General features: G+C 38.9%; 1 pseudogene; it reads left to right on the forward strand.

Moving 5' to 3' along the window:
* The first annotated feature begins 6913 nt into the window (after positions 1-6913).
* Positions 6914-8106, forward strand: LOC123951506 (annotated as a pseudogene).
* The last annotated feature ends 1247 nt before the right edge of the window (positions 8107-9353 follow it).

The raw sequence follows: 9353 nt of genomic DNA on the forward strand, positions 1-9353 counted from the left end.
GTGTTGTATTTTCTATTCAGTGACAAACACACCAGAATCCAGATAAAAATTCAACTATGAAAAAACAGCACTATGATTTCTCCAAACATCTATTTCTTAGCTGAAGTGTACTATTGTTTCTACAAGGAAGGATTTCAAAGCCCTTCCTGGAAATGAGGTATGCTGCTCCCCCTGATTGTCTTCAGGGAAGCTGGGCTTGGCATTCCTCACATTCTGAAGCAATTGATCACTTAGCATACTCACATTCCTCACATTCTGAAGCAATTGATCACTTAGCATACTCAGGAATACTGCAATCCAATTAGTGGCAAATCGCAAAGCCTACTGATGCCAGGATGAACAATCATCATGGTCCCCAAAAATGCTATTTATATCTCCCCTCTTCTGAACATCAGACCATATATATGTGTGTGTATATATATATGTGTGTGTGTGTATACACATATATATGTGTGTGTGTATACATGTGTGTATACACACACACACACACACATATATAGGCAGTTTTTACTGGGGGAGAAAAAAAATAAATATATATATATATATATATATTTTTTATATATATATATATATATTTTTTTTTCTCCCCCAGTAAAATTTGCTTGAGCCCTTGACTTGGAACCATTTATATCAAACTTAAGATCTCCACTTTTCCTAGATAACACTCCTATAAGCCTTGTTTGACTTGTTCTGTAATTCTACAATGTTCAAAAGTGATTTCTAAGAGGTAAATCAATAAAACATTTAGAAGACGATAGAGGAAATACTCTTAAGCCTTCAGGATGGGAAAATGACTTCTTCAACAGAATGTAAAAAGTACTAATGTTAGGTAAAAGCCAGCTGGGAGCAGTGGAAGGAACACGAGAGGCAGAGTCCCAAGTTTTCAAAGCAGAATGATAGAGACCTGAGCTGGAGGCAAACTGGTGATAAACAGATTATACTTTAGAACTCGAGGATTACAACATCCCCACGCTGTGACTTCCAAGTATTAGGGCTGACATACCAAGGGCCACAGGTGCAGAGCATGAGCTCTCCTCTTCCACTTCTGCTCAGGGTAACTCTTAGACTCATGATAATGCATTTGCTTTAGGGGCATAAGCCCACCTCCCATTGAGAAAGGTGGTCATGACAGTACCAATACAAACCTCGTCAATGGTTGACAAAAGGTGGAAGCAGCCTCCATCAGAGTCCGCCCCACTGTACCTCCCAGCTCCTCCCAGCTCAGAAAAATCCAGTAACAACCAATCCCAAAACTGCTAGAGGCTGGTTCTACCTGGCAAACTTGCCCTCTCTCCCACCTGGACAGTGTACTTTTGCTTTAATAAACTGCTTCGTGCTTGCTACTTTCCTTCTGGCTGTCTTTATTTGATTACAGATTCTCACTCAAATCTTTTCGTGAGGAATCCAATAACTGAGACCTCTAGTCACACAAGGCAAACTCTCCTACCACTAACACAAATAGTAAAAGAAAAGCTGACAAATTTGATTTTATTGAAATTAAAAATGTATGTTCTTCAAAAGACACAGATAAGACATAAAGGGGCACCTGGGTGGCTCAGGGGGTTAAGCCTCTGCCTTGGACTCAGGTCATGATCTCAGGGTCCTGGGATCGAGCCCCACATCAGGCTCTCCACTCAGCAGGGAGCCTGCTTCCCCCTCTCTCTCTGCCTGCCTCTCCGCCTACTTGTGATCTCTATTTGTCAAATAAATAAATAAAATCTTTAAAAAAAAGACAGTAAAAATCAAGCCACAGACAAAGAGGAGATATGTGTATACATAAAACTACAAATCAGTAAGAAAAAACAATGCATTAAAAAAAAAATGAGCAGGTGTCCTGAACCAGTACAGCATAAAAGAGGAAATCCAAACAACAGACTTGTGAAAGGTAACAAATTTTACCAGTAATCAAAGAAACACAAATCAAAAATGCAGTGAGATACTACTAATCACCTACCAAAATAGTTAAATTCAAGACTCAAAATAACACATGTGTATAATGAAAAGTCTCATACATCACTGGTAGAGGCATTAAATTATTACCACCATTTTGAGAAAATTTTTGGCATTATCTAAGGAAGTTGGAATATTCATCCTAGGGAATAGCAATCCACTCCTAAATATATAACTCAAGAGAAATATGCACATGAAAGTGTCCATAGAAGCCTTCAAAATGACCAAAACCTGGCTATAACTCAAATCAACAGTAAAATAGATAAATTAGATAAATAGATAAATTATGACATATTCTATAATGTTCTATATTTCTATAGAACACTCTACAGAAATGAAAATAAATACCTCCAACTAACAATATAGAATAACTTTAAAAATACACTGTGGAACAAAGAAGTCAGAAAGAGAGAACAGTATAATTGTGCTTACATGAAGTTCAAGACTCTGGCAAAACTAAACCATATAGGGAAGGATAGTGGTTGCCCTTAGAAGAGAGGATTCCTTGAGATGTACAGTTATGATCTGTGCACTTTTCAATGTGTTATGTTAAACTTCAGTTAAAAATATATTAAAAATCAGTGGCACTAGCAATTAGAAAGTCATTGGATTTCTTGGAACATTTTCAAGAGTGTAATTTGGCTAAAAGGCAGGTTTCAAGTTTTTATACAAGGGGAAAGTGAGAAGTAAAGGGAGCCAGTTTGTAGATCAACGTTGAAAAGGGAAGCAGCCAGTACCAGCTCATGCAAACCTACACCATGCATCAGCCTATCTGTTTCTGGGCACATTAGATTTGCTGATGACTCAATCTTTACTTTTGCTTTTGTGATAATCTTCACAAAGTCACTCTGGTTCCTATGATTTTGAATTAACCATATAACCATAAACTGAATAATGAACATTTATAACCCTATCTACAGAAATGAGAAGCGTTGTCAGTTTTGAGATAGAAATGGCCAATGTTTAAAAAAAAAAAAAAAAGAAAGAAATGGCCAATATTGAAAGAAAAATAACATTGACTTTGAATTAATATATCTAACTTAAAAATTTGTTTCTAAAATAGTGAATATTGAAAAGTGAGTTTTCATGATCAATGCAGTTGTCTTAAGTTCCAAGAGCACTGTCTTCAGTGTTCTTGTTCTATTTTCCACATTCTGGGTAAGATGACTCAGCAACATTCGCTGTAATTAAAAACCTAATATAAATATAGGAAGTACACTCCATTATAAAAGTTAATGCAGAGGCAAATGGAACAAAATAAATTTTCATTTAAAAAGTAATTAATAAGAACTTTGCTGTCTGTGTTCCTAAGTCTGTTTCCTCATTAAAATTAGTTATTCAGTCTTCCATTTTGGAACTTGCTTATTTTTTATATAATACAAAGAGTCATTATCATTTAATTAAAATTATGCCATGAAATAGCTGACCTTTCCACTTCGCAAGACTGCGTGCTAAGTTTGACTCAAATTCCAAGTTTAAAGTGCACTTAGCTGAAGGCGGAGGTATGTCTGTAAGTCTCAGATTCAGGGAACAGGCTTTAACGCAGCCCTTTGTGAATTAAGGTTTTCTGCCTCAGTCACTGACTCACACTGTACGTCTTTAGGAATGGTGTCCCTTGGAAGGAATTGCTCCAACTCTAAGTCACAAATTTGACTGAAAGTGTTAAATCTCATGATCACAAAGCTATCTAAGAAATATTTCAAAATATTGATTAAATTTGCAATTTCACAGAATCATAATTTCTGAAAGTATTCTCCAAATCAAAGTCAAAGTTAAATGCATTTTGAAAATTTGCCAAATGTGTAAACTTAATAACTAATACAAACATTTTTTTTTATTTTTATAAGGTTAAGATTACTGGTCAGAGGACATGATCACTTTCCTAGCTATGAATATAGTCAAGTTACCCCTCCAAAATATGAGTAGTAGGTTCTTTTTTACGTTTTAGCTTCTTTTTTTATTTGGATTTTTGGCTCCTTTTGGTCTTTTAAATTACACTTACAATGTTAAGATGAAGCCGTTGCCACAATACATTAACGTATCCGTCTCTCAAACACATGAAGCAAAATGTCTCCACAGCATCCTCTTGAGACTGCTCCAGAGATCCTGAAACAGTCCTGATTCTGTTCCTTCTGAAACCTGGTGAGCAAATGCTTCTAACACATTCATGTTTTATTAGCCTGTTGCTTGCAGCCAACAACATCTACCTGATACACCTCCCCACATGCAGAATATTTGCAGATAATTTACCTGCCGTTCTATCTGGACCATAAGCCACAAAGTAGCAAAGGTGAATTAAGAGAGACCCAAGACAGAGAAGGTGAGCAAGTAAATATTTGGCTGTAGGGTTCCACTTCTTTGAAGACCTAAGTAGGGATGAATGGACTTGCAGAGTAATATCCTCAAATAAACTGGCCTCTCTTATCCAGGCATAAAAAGACTGAGAGGAGGTAAAATTTAAAAATAAAAATAAAAATTACTAAGGGTTTGGACTGTCTGAACATGAAAGAGATTGGGGCTGTCCTTGAGAATAAAAGTAGTATAAAGATGAAACAATAAATTAGTGTTTTATAGAGCAGGCACTAAAAGAATACAATCTATCTTCTTTTTTTTTTTTAAGATTTTATTTATTATTTATTTGACAGACAGGGATCACAAGTAGGCAGAGAAGCAGGCAGAGAGAGAGAGGAAGGGAAGCAGGCTCCCCGCGGAACAGAGAGCCGGATGCAGGGCTCGATCCCAGGACCCTGAGATCATGACCTGAGCCGACGGCAGAGGCTTTAACCCACTGAGCCACCCCAGGCACCTCTACAATCTGTCTTCTTAAAAGGAACAAAATTTCAGATGGATCAAGGCAATTGGTATAGTAGAAAGTTTCACCAGAAAAATAATTCAGTACATTTTTCTGTTTCTCAATAGTAGTAACTTTTTGGTCTCCAGTGAGGAATTATTTATCTTTATATACTCAGAGTCATTACCATTTATTTGAAAATAAATTTATTTGCCTATTGTTAAACAGAAACAACACGCCCAAAATGGAGTCACTTGCTAAACTCCCCCAACTTACTATGCAACCCAACTGCAGTTTCAGCGTGTCCCAGGAGTGGAATCTGAAACCAATCAGTGTGGAATTTCCTGATCAGCACTTGGGAGACAGTCTGCACAATAAGGCCTCCTGCCCTTTCCCCTGAGGGAAGGTGACCTTGTCTCAAAAACCCTTTCTTTTCTTTTGCTCATAACTTCCTTGTCCCACCTCATTTCTGCCCCTAAACACCTTCCACTTGGTAGACTCCTGGAAGCACCCTTCTATTTATTAGACATGAATTGTTGAATAAAGCCAAATCGGTCTCAAAAGTTTGCTAGGTTGGTTTTGTTCTTTAATATGGATAATGTGAAAAAGGAAAAAAAAAAAAAACACCACAGGATATTTACAGACGCTTAACTCACAAGAAATCTAGGGATTTGGGGGTTATGTCACCTTACCCTAACTTCATCTCTCCACATCAGCTCCTTGCTTAAATCCTTTCATGCTGTTGTAATGAAATCCCCAATTCTAGAAGACCTCAATATAGTCTGGCCCCTGTCTGTCTGTCCAGGATCACATCACACCACACTCTGCCTGACCCCCTACAGCCCAACCATGCTGCTTTCTTTCAGTTTCTCAATCATCCTGCTCCCTCCAAGTGCAGTGCCTTTGTACATGCTCTCCTCCTGTCCAACAACCATCCTTCCTCTCCCTGACAATCCCTCTTCCCCAGATTACTACAGCATCGTCACTGCTGCACGGGAAAGACTTGCCTGCCCCAGCAACCAGGCAGGATTCTTCACTCTCACAGCACTTCTCACTCAGGCTGTAAGTATACATCGATCAGTGTCATTATTTGATGTTAGTTCTTTTCTACAAAACTGTAAGCTCCATGAGAGCAGGAACTACATCTGGTCTTACTTGCCTTTTTTTCCCCTGCAACTAAAGCTTGCTATGCAATAATCACTTGACAAATTAAGGAAGCAGCCAATCCCCTTGGTACCAATATCAGAGACAGAATCCTGGACTGGTGATCAGAGCTATGAGTTTGTCTTACCTGCACATTTTTCTTGATACCCAGATATGGACCTGAAAGCAGTCTGTGCAGGCAGCCTCCCATGGGTTCGCAGTTCCGCACAGGTCTACAGGACCTGATACGGGTGTCGGTGGCATTGCATGCAGCTCTCTCTCCTCACAGGATTTAGGCAGACCCAGAATGTTTGTCCTGGTAACATGTGGATGACCTCAAATTACTGCTCCTCCTCTCTCAGAGAAAACATTGAGGGGCTGCCATGGACAAATAGGACATTTGTGACTTTGCATCTCTCTCTAGTGATACTAGAAGAAGGCAGGTGATGACAAAGTACTGTTGTGACATGTTTCCATTTCTAATTCCATTAGGCTCCAGATCATACATCTAAAAATACATATACAGAGCCGGGTTCCAAGCAGGCTACCAAGAACAAAGAAAAATTTAAGGAGGAACAAGTGCCTTATTTCTCACAGAAGGTAGGGTGAGCAAATGGAAAGGAATGGACATGGAATAAAAAATGCTTGTTTTAAAAACAATAATGCAGAGCTTCGAGGCTGGTGAACATGTGGGGATTTGGGAGAGTGGCACACCTGGGGAGGGTGTGGAAACTCTGAGCACTTCCCCCCTCATACCTGCCAAGCCCCCACCCCCACCCCACCTGCCCCGGGCCTCTCTTCCACCTGGCTGTTGCTGAGTTATATCCTTTTATAATAAACTAGTGATCTATATTTTATGCTCTTGAAGGCCTCAAAATCAAAGAAGGCTAAGTCTATTTTATATGTGACAGAACTGAGCCTTCTAGGATATTTCTATACCCCCAAGAAAATCTACAACTGTCAGATTCCAGAAATTCAAGCTACACTGATTCAGAGGATGAATCTCAAGAAGGCATCTTCTTCTGCGATATGACGGGTAGTAAAAAAAAAGCAGTGTTGCTTTTATATTTCGCCCAGCAGTGTATGGGTGGATCATCTCTCTGCATCATTACCAACATTTGGCAGTGATTCCTCATGGCCCACCTTCCCATCCACATTCCTGCTCACTGCCATCCACCAGATACAAAATGCCTTTACCCTAGAAGAGTCAACAGTGTTTACATGATCTACCCTTTTAGACCCGAAGTGAGATCCAGTGAGACCCAGGGGATTTATGGGTCTCCAAGGCTCTGGAGGAGACCTGTCTCTCCTCCCATCCTCGAAAGCCCGACAGTCTGAAGGAGGCTCCTGATGTTGATATAACTAGTACTCCTGGGAAGCCTCAGAGTTTTCCATTCATCTTCCAATGCCACCACAGCTACCTCATCAAGCACATCAGATGTGGGATCCAATAGCCAAGAAGAACTAAAATGCACTTAACCATCTCTAAAACACAAGAATGTGCCCATAGATAAGAGAGTAGAAGATCCATTTGTCAAGCTCATGCTGCTCAGATATCAAATGAATGAACCAATGATAAAGGCAGATATGTTAAAGATTATCATCAAAGAGAATGAAGACCTCTTCACCAGATCTCCCTGGGAGCCTCTGAGTACATGGAGGTGATCTTTGGCCTTGATGTGAAGGAAGTAGATCTCACCAACCGCTGCTATGACCTCCTCATCAACCTGCGCCTCCCATATGATAGGGTGCTGCATGGTAAAAAAGGAAGGCCTGAGACCAGCATCTTGATATTTATCCTGGATATGATCTTCATGAAGAACAACTGTGTCACTGAAGAGGAAGTCTAGGAAGTTCTGAATTTGATGAGGATGTACTCTGAGAAGAAGCATGTTGTCTTTGGAGAGCCTAGGGAGCTCATCACCAAAGATTTCATGAAGGAAAAATACCTAGAATAACAATAGACAGTTCCCCAGTGATCCTACAATTGGAATTTCTATGGGGCCCAAGAGCCCCCACTGAAACCACCAATATGCAAGTTTCCTAGAGTTTCTGGCCAAGACTCATGGTTTACTAACCCAAGTTCTTTCACATGTCAGTTTGAGGAGATTCTGCAAGATAAAGAAGAGAAAGTCTGAGTCACAGTTTCAGCTGAGGCTGTGTCTACTTCCGAGGCCACTGCACGTTCTAGGGCCAAGTCCATTCATGGCTCTTTCCCCTAGTGAAGCCAGACACAGATTGTTCATTTTGTTTGAAAAGGTCAGTTAGAGATCATAAAATTTAGGTCTGAGGTAGGGCAGAAAGGAACACAATGAATATTCCTCTATCTCCTATTTTAAATGTGTAACTTCAAAAAAAAATTTTATTGGAAATGTATACTTTTTGTTTTTTGATGTATTATTCAAATATTGTTTCTTTCAATGTAGATTCAATTAGTTTCAAATTCTCCAAGCTTATGAATGATATCAGACACACATTCACTACTGTAAGAGTTTAGTTTTATAAAAGAAATTGTGAAACCATCCACCTTATTTTGTCATCCAGAATGGAAATATGGCATTGTTATAGGCATTTCTTTGGAACTGTGAAAGAAACCTGCTTTGAGATAGTTGGGATCAATAGAAAAAGAGAGAAGAAAATCTAAAAGATGCTCATATCTTGACTTCCCTATCCTTTTTATTTCTTATTCCATAAAGTTAAAAAATATATACATGGATTTGCTTAGCTCTTTCAAGAATGTATAAGAAATAGATCTTAATAAACTGAACTCACACTTACTGGGAAACACATACACACACACACACACACACACACACAGAATTTTAAGTTTCTCTTATGAAAATCTTAACAAACCATTGGAAATACAGCCATGAAAAGACATTGGGTAAAATAAACACAGCAAGTTTTCCGGGTTTAGTAGATAAACTAGCAGTTAACTTTCTTCCATGGTACAGCTATTTAGGTGGAATGCATTTTAATAATACCAGATGGTACCATTTATGCCTACACCTTAGCAAGTACACCTAGCCATTTTCATATAGCATTCATTTTCAAAGAGCAAGGAGAAAATAAACTAGTAGCTAAAAGCAGAAGAGAAAGCTGTTGGATTCAATGAGTTTTGCATTTGAATAGTTGGTGTGAATCTTTGACTTTAAGTGTGTACTCAAGGAACATGAAAAGATTCCTATCTTAATTAAAGATATCTTAGGTTGCCAAATATTTTTTTTTCTCTTTAAAGCCCAGAAATGCTATGCAAAATTTTCATTTGAATTACAGGCAAAATTTCAAAAGCAGTTTGCTTTAAAAAAAGCAATCACCAATCTCTTCCTCCAATCTGCAGGGGAATAAAATGTAAAGACTTCTCTGAACCTTCAGGATACATGGGTGGCTCAGTCAGTCAAGTGTCTACCTTCAGCTCAGGTCATGAGCTCAGGGTCCTACCATCCAGTCCCAGGTGGGGCTGCTTGCT

Source organism: Meles meles, chromosome 10 (assembly GCF_922984935.1).
Source record: "Meles meles chromosome 10, mMelMel3.1 paternal haplotype, whole genome shotgun sequence".
Classification (NCBI taxonomy): Eukaryota; Metazoa; Chordata; class Mammalia; order Carnivora; family Mustelidae; genus Meles; species Meles meles.